We start from the raw sequence: 12,418 nt of genomic DNA, 5'->3' as shown, positions 1-12,418 counted from the left end.
ATTACCCCTGCAGAAGTATTTTATTTTTTTGCTTTGTCATTTATGGTTAAATAGCTATTCAGTTTCACATATTTTTTCTTTATTTACTTAAAATCGTAATTTAAGTTTGTCAGCAACATTTTCAGGGATTAATCGCATCCAAAATAAAAGTTTTTGTTATTATATATGAGTGTACTGTTTATAGTTTATATGTGTATATAAATGCACACATTTATGTATATATTTAAAAAAGTGTTATGTTTATAACACTTAAGAAAAAAGTGTTATGTTTATATATTAAACATATTTATTTATAATATAAATTATATGAATTTAAATATATACATGTTTATGTCATATTTTCTAAATATATACTGTATTTGTGTGTATATATATATATATGCAGTACACACAAATTATTAGAAGAAAAACTTTTATTTTGGATATGATTAATTGTTTGACAGCAGTACATGAAATATTTTGCACCAAACTAACTTAGCTGTCCATTTTTTTATGGTTTGCGAAGAATGCATTTTTCTTTTCTTTATTTTATAATATTTTTTTTACCTTTGAAAAATCTCCGCTAAAAGTTTGTCACGTTTAGAGCACAAACATTTCAGTTATCTTCTATATACATTGTAAAATAAGATTTATTTTTTAAATAAAAAAATAATTGCTTAACATGAAAAAAATATTATTATTATTTACCTCTGTATTTGATTTTTTGTATATTATTTGATCTCAATTTTGCTTTTGTTTTTTTATTTCCCTAAAAATGTAATTTAAGTGTGTCTGCAACATTAAGTTAACATACAAGCATATGATTGGTTGTTTTGCATAAACCAGTGGTTCTCAATCAAGGAGCTGGGACCCATAAGAGGGCCTCAGCAAACTTCTTAAAAGACTTAAAATTATTCAAATGAATTATTATTATAAAACAAATAATATTAATATTATAATTAAACAACTAATGCCATTTCATTATTTCCCCCCTCAATAACTATTGATAGTTTCTGTTTGCAAACAAAACATTTAATTAAAACATTTTTTCACAATTATAGCATAAATACTGGAGAAAAATATTGTATATAAAAATATGTTGGCCAATTCAAAAAGGTTGAGAACCACTGGCATATAAAGTATACATTTTATGCATAGAAATGTATGCTATTTTGCAGAATATTTATTTATATTGTTTAAAAAAAATGTAAGTGCTTTTGATAAAAAAAGCATCTTACTTTATCACTCACAGAATTTATTTCACTACCACTTAACTAACTTAATATTCAACGTAGTTCAGATTTCATTATGTCTTGTTGCCAAAATGATTCTTATTCTCACATTTAACCAAATGCAAGAAGTGTTGATTGACTCACAAACACTTTTCCCTTTCCAGGCCATCCTCACTTAGCTTTTACTCCCAAGGAACAATTAACTTCCTTGACATCACAGGAAGTACAAGGTCCCAGCTCCGCCCCAGTGCTGATATCATGTGACTGATTTTTAGCGGTTGGTGTGTGTTGCCAGGGGTTTAATGCATGTGCAGTGGAAGTGTTAGAGCACCAGCACTAATCCCAGGGAATACCTTTGCTTTGGCAATGAAGGCTGATGGGTAAATCTCATGAGGTCAGAGCCGCTTACGCAAGAGCTGCTCCACTCTGGATGGACAGTAAATCATCTGTAGTGAAACTACAATGTGTTATGTAAGACAGTTCATGTTTAGTATTATAATCTCTATCAGCGGGCCAAACACTATTTACTCTGCAAGAGCTGGGATGCATCTGTGACTGAGGGCTTTTCCTTTTGTGCTCATCTGTTGTTAAGGCACATGATCGAAAAGTGAAGAACTTGAACTTGAAGCCCTCTGTCTTATTGCGAATAAATTATAATTTAATTTAATAGCGTTCTGTTGCCATGTCAAACTGAGTGTAATTGAAATCTATCAGACGTAGTTCTCAGTCACAACTAGTCAGCTGCTATAGTGAACGTACCAATCAGAAGCTGTCATACAGGATTAGATTACTTCATGACTTAAGCTGTCGCTCCACATTAAGAAAAGGCTTTATGGGCTCTTCACAAGGTCTTCATTGATTGGGTGAAAAGAGAGCAGTCTTCATGTGAACTCATGATGTCATGAAGTACACATCAGACACATGTCAAGTTACCCAGATACTTCTGCTCTCACTTATCCTAGTACACATACACAACTGATGGATTTTCAATGTATATTTAAGATGCCTAGCTTACTTTTTGTATTGCTTTTTATTGTGCAAACATTATTTTAACAAGATTTTTTTTGTTTTGTAAAACTTTACAATAATTGTTCATTTGTTAAAGGAACAGGTCATACATTTTTTTTATTTACTCACCCTCGGGCCATCCAAGATGTAGATGAGTTTATTTCTTCATCGGAACGGATTTGGAAAAATGTAGCTTTACATCACTTGCTAACCAATGGATCCTCTGCAGTGAATGGGTGCCGTCAGAATGAGAGTCTAACCAGCTGATAAAAACATCACAATAATCCACAAGTAATTCACACCACTCCGGTCTGTCAATTAATTTCTTGTGAAGTCAAAAGTTGCATGTTTAAATTACATCAAGACATTTTTAACTTCAAATTGGTTAAAATATTAGTCCTTGCTTTCTCCAGTGAAAAAGTAATCTGGTCTTAATCAGGAGAGAAATACGCACAGATCAAGCACTGTTTACAAGCAAAAAGAAGTCTAAAACATTTCTTAACAAATATGCTGGTGGATTATAATGAGAGAGGACGATGAGAGATGAACTGTTTCACTGGTGTAAGTGGTATAATGAATTATAGACCAAATTATTTTAACCAGAAGTGAGGGGTTAAAAATAAAAAGTTTAAATGCTGAGTTTCTTTTTCGACTTTTCGCTGCACAATACATTAATTGATGGACTGGAGTCGTGTGGATTTCTTTTGGATTGTGTATTTTTAAAAGATGTTTGAACTCTTATTCTGACGGCACCCATTCACTGCAGAGGATCAATTAGTGAGCAATTGACATCATGCTAGATTTCCCCATTCAAGGAAATCACAAGGCTTTATTGTATCGAACAATAATATGCAATTAAAATATAAATAAACATTAAATGATATTCCTAACACTTTGAATGTCCCAAGCTCTATCTAGGTATATATTTCTTTCTTAGAAAACCACTTGCACAATCTTAACAAACTTATTTTTAAGTTGATTTGAGTTTCAGATTTTAGGTGAAAGGCAGAGAGAGCAGATATGGCTCAGGAGATGATCTGAAGTCCAGAAGAAGTCTCTTCAGTTTGAACCTCTCTTAAAAGTAATCTTTGTTGTTGCGTAACTTTTGGCCCTGATCACCAGTCCCAGATTCTTTGACGAGCGAGGACAGCCCAGCATCCAGCCTGTGTTCCTCTGACCTCGCTATTTCCCCAACCGAATGAAAAAGTTGGAGGAAAAACAGCAGATCTGACTTGTGAATTTACCTCCCGCTGACACATGAATATGCAGCCTGAATATTATTACTGACAATTCAGAAGTGCATCATTAAAGATAACTTATAATTTAGGCTCACAGCATTCAGCAAATCTAAGAACCATTTCAATTTTTCAGGAACCGAGACAAACATTCAATTTAATGATAAATTAACAATTTAACAATTTAATCATATTTTTTTGTGACCTATTTTCGAGCTTCAATTGCCACAATTTGTTTGCAACCCTACAAAAAGGAGGTGAATGCCGCACTAAAAAACAGTGCAATAATGATTTTTTAATGTGATGAAAAAACTTTAAAAGGTTTATGTACATTTTAAATTACATTTTTATTTTCCCTTGTATTGGCAATGATAACAACAGGCCTCTTTTTTACTTCAGATTGCATATGTTTAATGCCTTAAAGTTAAATGATAACAGATGTTTTATTTTTTTATTCTCTTTAGTTAGGCTGCATGTCACATGTTTCTGGAGTTCAGGATAAATATCAGAACAGTAATCATTCATGTGGCACAAATAACAAGCTCAGATGTCACGTGGGCTTTTCTTCTGTAAATCGTTACAAATAGCACATCCTATCAAAGATTGCTTGCCTGTATTCAACCTTCAATACTGAACAATTTTTTGATGTTTATCACCTTGGAACTGTTTTTTTTAGGCAACGTTATAAAGCTCACATAAAAACGTATGTCCAGATTTCTGCACATAAAATGTTCTCTAAACCTACAATAAGTGTCCTTGGCTCTGTAAATTGCAGCAGCGGTCTTAGTAAAACACTTTGCAGAGTTATAGATTTTTTATTATTTCAGATTTTTTATTAATATTGGGAATTTCAAACGTTTGAATGCACTATTCACTCTAAAAAATATCTGCATTACATTTATTCATGCAACTGAGCAAGCAGCAAGTCTAAGATTGCCTATAATTAAGCAGTGCTTGCTGGTGTGATTACCTTCACGTAAATATTTTCATAATAAATATATAATCTCAATATACTGGACTTCAATGTACTTTAAAACTGACTGTTTGCTTGACTTGATTTGGAAGTTATCATGAATTGATAATTAACCATAGTATTCATTAATAGTTTCAGAACTGGTATATCTTTGGTCTTCGTTGGATTATGCTGAGCTTGCAGGCATTTCCCACATATTTAATATCTATTATCGCTCCAATGTTTGATTTGTGATTAGAATAATCTTTGAGGCAAGGACCTTTTATGTTGTGAGAATCGTGACATTCAAATATTTTTGTATAATTGACTGATGTGCCAGTCAACTGATTTTCTACAGGGATACTTTCATATCTCTTTTATCTTAAGGTCTTTTTTCCCCATATAAAATAATTTCACCTCAAATCAATATTTTATGTCGCTCATTTATTTACTGTATTTCAAGTATGAGAAGTCATAGCAAAATGAATATTACAATAATTTTTCATGGCTCTCTGGAATTTATGATTCTGATTAGCTGAAGGCAATCAAATATTTTTACATAACTGACTGTTGACTAAGTCAACTGATTGTCTGTATAGCAAATTTCATATCTCTGATCACCCTATGGCCTTTCTTACATAATAAAATAATTTCAACTCAAATCAATTTTCCATGTAATTTATTTATATCTACTTTATTTCAAGTCTGTGAAAACGGCAAAATGTATATTATAATAGCTTACATGGCTCTGGAATACAGTCCCCACCACTTATATAAAGCGGCTGTGAAAATAAATCTGCATCGCTGTTCTTTTTGATCTTTCATTTAAAAAAATTCACAAAAATTCTAACCTTACATTAACTAAAACAATTAAAAGTGGGGAGAAAATCTCATTATGAAATAAATGTTTTTCTCCAATGCATGTTGGCTACAATTATTGGCACCCCTTGAAATTCTTATGAGTAAAATATCTCTGAAGTATATTTTCATTCATATTGACATTTTTTAGCACACCAGGGTGACTAGAAGCATGAAATTGTCCAGCGATGACTTCCTGTTCAACATTATTATAAATATGAGCAACACAAAGGACAAATTATTTTAATCATCCATTACAAGGGGTAAAACCAAAGAATATAGTTCTGATGTGGCTGCAAGAAAAGAGCTAAAGCATTGAAAATCTCCATTTCCACCATCAGGGCGATAATTAAGAGGTTGCAATCAACTAAAGATATCACAAATTTGCCTGGAAGAGGACATGTGTCTATATCAGTGAGGAGGAGAGTTGGAGTGGCCAATGACACTCTTCAGAAAATTGCAGAGATTAGTTCAATCTTGGAGTTAGAAAGCCTATAAGAAAAATCAAACAGCCCATACATCACCACATGTTGTTCGGAGAAAAATTCTCCTCACTCATCCAAAAACAAACTCCAGTATATTCAGTTGCCAGACATGATTTGAACTTCAAATGGCACTGGCTTCTATAGTCAGATGAAACTTAAAAAAAGAGCTTTTTGGCAGCAAACCCACCAGATGGGTTTAGTACAAACAAGGATAAAAAGTACCCCATGCCCACTGTTAAATACACTGCTGGATCTTTAATGTTGTGGGCCTGTTTTTCTGCCAGAGGTCCTGGACATCTTGTTCAGAAGCATGGCATCATGGATTCTATCAACAGATAAAAAATCTAAACCTGACTGCCTCTGTTAGAAATGGAATAATGAATTGAGTGAACTGAAGAGGGGACACACCAACATGGAGCTGTGAATCTGAAGGATCTGGAGAGATTCTGGGTATAAAGGAATGGTCTCTGATCTCTTAGCAGGTGTTCTTCAACTTATTCGGGCATTATAGGAGAAAAGACAGAGCTGTTATCTTAGGAAAAGGATGTTGCAATAATTAGGTGCCAAAAATTGTGGCCAAGATGAACTAGAGAAAGCATTTATTTTACAACGATATTTCACCCCACTTTCAATTGGTGTACTTCAATGATAGGTTAGAATTTTGTGGATTTTTTGAATGAAAAATCAAAAAGATAAACAATGCAGATTTATTTCCACAGCTGCCTTCACTCATATTTACCAAGAGTTACAATATTAGTGGAGGGCACATGACTCTTACTGGCTAATAGTGATATTCACATGTGTTTGGCATAATTGACAATTGTCCAAAGCAACTGATTTTCTACACAGCAAATTCCATATCTCTTGTCACCTTATGGTCTTTTATCTCACATCATAAATCCATAATCCATATTTAATTTTACTTATTTATACAGTCAAAATAATCAATAGTCAATAAAATCATGGCATTCAAATATTTTTGCATAATTGACTATTTTCCCATGCAGGAAAATGATTTTCTATATAGCCCTTTCATTAATTTTACATATTGAAATATATGAAACTCAATAATTTAAATCACTATATCTTGTTTGTTTGTTTTTTTTTGTAATATGCTAAGTAGCCATTTAATAAATGGAATAATGCTTTGCTGTACATTATCTTTATGTTATGATTTAAAGATTAACACCTTAAATATCATTTCTGCACATATATTCTTTCATCATATCTCAATGTAAATTTCGGATGGCATTGTTTCCATTGAGTCTTGCCGTTGCAGTTGATCAGTATAAAGTACGATGAATCAAAATACGAAGAAAAAGACACAACATGGTTGTCACTCTCCTTTTACTATTTAAATCTGTAAGAGAGATGCATGCAACATTAGTCCGCAATTTGAGGTTTCCAGCAGTTTGAATGGCGAGAATGATTCCAGCACCCATCATCAAGGGAGGAGATGAAATTTAATGAAAAAGAGCCCTACAGTGCTTTGCTCCACACTTCAAAAGATCTCGCCTGTCTGCATGAGCGCTAACCTCCAATCAGAGTCACTCAGATTGCCAATCTTTGTCACTTGGCTGTTAGCGCAGAACCAGTGAGGCAGCGCACATTTGGACACAGTTAGGGCAAGATATCATGAGGTTGACACGGCACGTTTGGAAAGCCTCCTACATGCCATCAATCACATCCTTACAAAAAGGTCCAAGGACAGCTTTGTTTACATTTCCAATTTAATTTCCCCGTTTTGATTTGTAAACACTGCAGCACAAAAGCCCTGGCTGTGCAGGGGACAGATTTATCCCTTTAATATGAGAGGCCTGACAAACTTTTACATAACGGGTCCTTTATTGACACACTGGCGATGCTCCAGCTCAGTGGCAGGCATCAAGTGGATACGGAGCAGGGGTGTGGCAGCACGGAATTGCTGTGAAATCCCAGATAAGCTGAGTTTCAGTGGCAGTAGAGCCAGAGCCGAGTGAGTGGGAGGACAAATGCCTGAAAAAAAGAGCCTCACCATCTGCTGCTGCGACAGTGGCACGAAGGCAGACTTTCAGGCAAGCCCCTGCTGGAGATCACCACTCTCCCAAACCCCCCCAAAAAAAGACAGGGGTTTGTGAAATCTTAATGAGACTGAAAAGAGTTCAGTTGCATTAGATAACAAAATAGACTTCTTTTTTTTTTTTTTTTAGCAACTGGTGTCAAAGTTGTTTCCACCACAAGTTCTTTTTGTGAGATGGCTTATATCTCGATGCCATTTGGTTTGATATGAGATATGTAAATAATGCTTTACAATGAGATTCCGTTTGTTATTGGTGAGCTACCTTAACATGAACTACTAAAGAAAAATACTTCCAAAGCATTGATTAAAGGAGCAATTCACCCCAGAAATGAAAATTTGATGAAAATGTATTCACCCTCAGGCTGTTCAAGATGTACAGTAGATGAGTTATTTAGCATTACATCACTCAGAATGAGACTCAGAACAGCTGATAAAACAATAATCCACAAATAAGCCATCAATTGTGTCTTTCGGAAGCAAAAAGCTGTGTCTTCGGAATGTAAGTACTGTTTAGCAAATGCATTGCTTCTTGCTCGATGCATTAACTAACATTAAGAAATAATACCTTATTGTACTGCATAATTGCACCAAATACTCTATGGTGTATTGACATTATGCATGTTTATTTACATGTCATTATAACAACATTTGTCATTCCTAAACTGCATCATTACCATTCATAGAGAAACATTTGGAATTGCGGCCATTACTCAGAGGATGCAGTTTGTCTTGTTGTGGATGCAAAAAGCATGCAAATTAACAAAAGAAAATCCAGCAGTATTACTGTAGGGTGCCAGTCATGGCACACTGCCTTCTGTCTGATGTTCTCTCAACAGGAAATAAATTACAAATGGAAAGAAACAGAGAGAAAAGACGCTGGCTGCCATTGTTTGAATCTTTTTCATTCTCTGGGTTGTTCCTGTCAGAGCTTATATCATTAAATAAAGACTGGAAGAAGAACAATTCATAGAACGGTTTATATAATGTTTATGATATTCAAAAGACATTTTTAAGCAATCGAAACCAAGAGACTGAATATCATATCAGTAGATTTTCAGAAGTTGTGTAGTCATTCTGCATGTTATAAAAAAATATTCATCATTTTGGTGCATTTAACTTGGCACAATAACTTCTTCCCAATATAGCTGTTATGTTGTATCCTAAAATCCGGAACAGACTAAGCTTTGTCAAGCCATGGGTTCCCTTGGGATTGTCTTAGGTATTTTTAGAATGGTGGTTTGGATTTGTGAGTAAAAAGGTCTGTGGTTAACATTACTTGATAAAACTTTTTTATGTAAGTTTCTAACAAGTTGATAAATAAGGACTAGATCTATCAAAGGGAATTATAAATCCTTATCCACCTTATTTGTTACAAGTAGGCCTATAACTAGAAGAAGTGTGCAGTAAACAGTAAAACTATTTGCGCTACAGACCAGTGTGTTTAGAAATACGACAATACATTTTAATTTTATGATAAGTAATGCCAGTATTCATAAAGAGCTGTTTTGTGCAGCTAAAATAACTGTAACCGAAGCCCATTTTTTTATCTCATTTTTTTTATTTTAAACTTTTTATCTCACAATTCTGACTTTTTTTCACAGAATTGGGAGATATAAATTTGCAATTGCGAGTTATAAAGTCAGAATTTGAAATATTAAAGTCACAATTACGAGATAAAAGCTCACAATTCTGACTTTTCTCAGAATTGCATTATGTAAAGATTGATTCATTGAACTTGTAAATAAAGATAGCATCAGTTAATAAAATTTTACAAATAAAATACTATTTTGTCTTTTTACTTCAAAATATCACGTTTAATTCAATAAGCTACTTGAGGTTTCATTTTTATTAATTTTACTTAAATACATAAGTAAATTCAAATGGAACTGCCTAGGTAGAAATTAAAGTTAAAACTCATAAGTATATTTTACTTAGAACCATTTGTTTTGTTTACAAGGATTCTTTAAGTAAATATCAAAGTTATGATCCCATATTTCCCATCATGCAATTGAGCAAGAAAAATTAAAAATGTACACTGTTTTATGGTTGCTTTAGTTGTTTATTTCAGTTGGTGTTTGTTTTAGTAACATACTGTTTTGTGACACCTGGAGTTTATTTTCTATTCAAAATGACCCATTCATACTCAAACACTATTCACTGATTGTTACCGTCATTGTGTGTGGTGTAAGTATCGAGGTCTCTGTTCTTGGCTATTCATTTTACTGAGTGGGCATATTATCTTAAAAGGATAACAGTCTCTTGCTTACTTGCATGTTTGGAAGTGAACCAAATGCTTTAATAGCATGGTGGTTAACCAGTGTTACCTTGTTAAAGTAAATTGCATGAACATTCGGATTTTATTAAAATTAATGGTTAAGATTTACTTAAAATATGTGAGTGCAAAATTTGCAAAAGAAAGAAAAATTTGTACATTTTTTACAGTGATAAGCATTACACAATGTAAATTTTACAAACAAAGAGTCAACAAAATTAACTCATTTCCAAGTAAACTTAACTTAAGAATGTCTAATTAAACCTACTAATAATTATGTTTAGGGTTTTACTTGGCAAATGTTTGTAAATTTACCAGCCTTTTCTGATTGAAAACCTTTCCAAGCTTTTTTCAAGTAAATCCTACTTCACATTTTTTACAGTGTATAAACTCAAAATTGCGAGTTATAAAGTCAGAATTGCGTGATATAACATAAAAAAGAAAGTCAGAATTTTTAGATGAATAGTTACAATTACCTTATTGCCTAATTACCTTATTACCTTTTTGTTTTACGGTAGTAAAATAGGCGGGTAAATGTCACGCGTATGTAATACATAGTAGCCTACTGTAAACAAAAATATTAACAGTAAAATCGGAGCTGTATCAAACTGCATTGCATTGAACCCACGAGAATTATGTGGAATAGCGTCGAGAATGTTTTGGCATTTAGCGGATCCATTTCACTCGTGGATTAGATTTGAAAGCATGCATAGTTTCCAATGCAGAGCTTTTTCAGGTCATATCCTCCTGAGACCTAGCCCATTGACTTATGTCCACTGTAGTGGACATTTGAGTTTCATCCCTCTCCTTGGAATCTTTTGTGCAAGTTTCTTAATTCCTGCTGTACTGTACAGAGGACATCCTGGGCTTTTCAGTGATATGTTATTTGATTGGCTGGGAGGCCGGGAACCCCCTCAATCTTTCAATCCAAAATGGACGGCATAGGAACAAGCACATTTTATGGAAAGATAAAAGGTGAGTAAAATATTGTTTGTCTATGGTTTTGTTACTATGATAATCATATATTTTCTTGTTCATTAAGGTGTTAGGAATCATATATTTAGTTCTGATAGCAAATACATTATTTATCTTTTCAAAAATTTGCCATTTTATGAATGTCAATTATAGTGGACATCAGGACTATCTTCATGTAAATAATGACTCCACATTGTTATAGGAAACAGAACTGAAGCAGAAAGAATTCTTTACAAAATAGTCGAGGGAGATTCAGATTTAGAGTTGTCAGATGACGAGAGAGATGAGGATGAGTTTCAACCAGTGAGAGAAGACAGTGATGAAGAATACTGTCAATAAAGTGCATACTGTAAATTATGTTCATAGTTCTGCCTATAGTGTACAAACACTTTTACATAGCCCATCTGTATAGTATGTTCATAGTACACCTATCTGTATATCGTGCTTATAGTATTTAATATCTGTTATTATTTATTATTTATAATTTATTATTCTTTTTTTCCTTCATATCAGATTTGCACCTGTGTTACCTGGGCTTCCTGTGTGTCAAGATGACCTTACAACACGTGCAGACTGGAGTCCAGTTGAATATTTTTCACAGTACATTGACAACAAGGTCTTTGAAGATTTGGCAACATACACAAATCAAAGATAGCTGCAAAGCAAAGGAGTGTGTATGAACACTTCGCCTCAAAAAATTTAAGTCTTTGGCATTTCAGTTCACAAGGCCAGCCTTGGCTATCCCAGAATTAAAATGTTTTGGGCCAAAAGAACTAAAGTGCCAGTCATAAGTAGCAAAATGTCTAGGGATAGATTCTTCAGGATAAGAAACTCCCTCAAGATTGTCATTGACCTGGCTATAACAGAGGAAACAAAGATTTTACCCTATAATAAAAGGATACGGACATAACAAAGTGTTAAGCTTTAATAGTAAAGATATACTTGCAAAATGTAAGGAAAAGGATTCAAGAATGATAAATGTGTCTATTGTATAATCAAAATGTCTGTATTCTTGGATAATAGTCAATTTACAGCCCAAAATGTATGAATTCTTAGTTAAAAAACTTTATAATCTGCTAAAGTTTGTATCTACCAAATGTGTTTGTTTTCGTACTCAAATGATCCTGTTGTCCACTACAGTGGACATGCTGTAAAACAAAAATAAAAAATAAAAATAAAAATGTCTAAATTGTAGGATGTTTTTTTAACCCTAAACAGGTATGGAATCACAAAAAAATATTATTAGGAAAAAAAATATTTTCCTTGGTTCTCAGGAGGATATGTTTCTTTCTAATCCGTCTTTTGCTCCAACCGTACACACAGCTGTGGGAAACGCGCGTATGCCCACCGCTGATGCCATGTG

The sequence above is a fragment of the Carassius auratus genome, unplaced genomic scaffold (assembly GCF_003368295.1).
Source record: "Carassius auratus strain Wakin unplaced genomic scaffold, ASM336829v1 scaf_tig00216991, whole genome shotgun sequence".
NCBI classification, from domain to species: domain Eukaryota; kingdom Metazoa; phylum Chordata; class Actinopteri; order Cypriniformes; family Cyprinidae; genus Carassius; species Carassius auratus.
Note: the sequence above shows the minus strand (reverse complement) of the source record.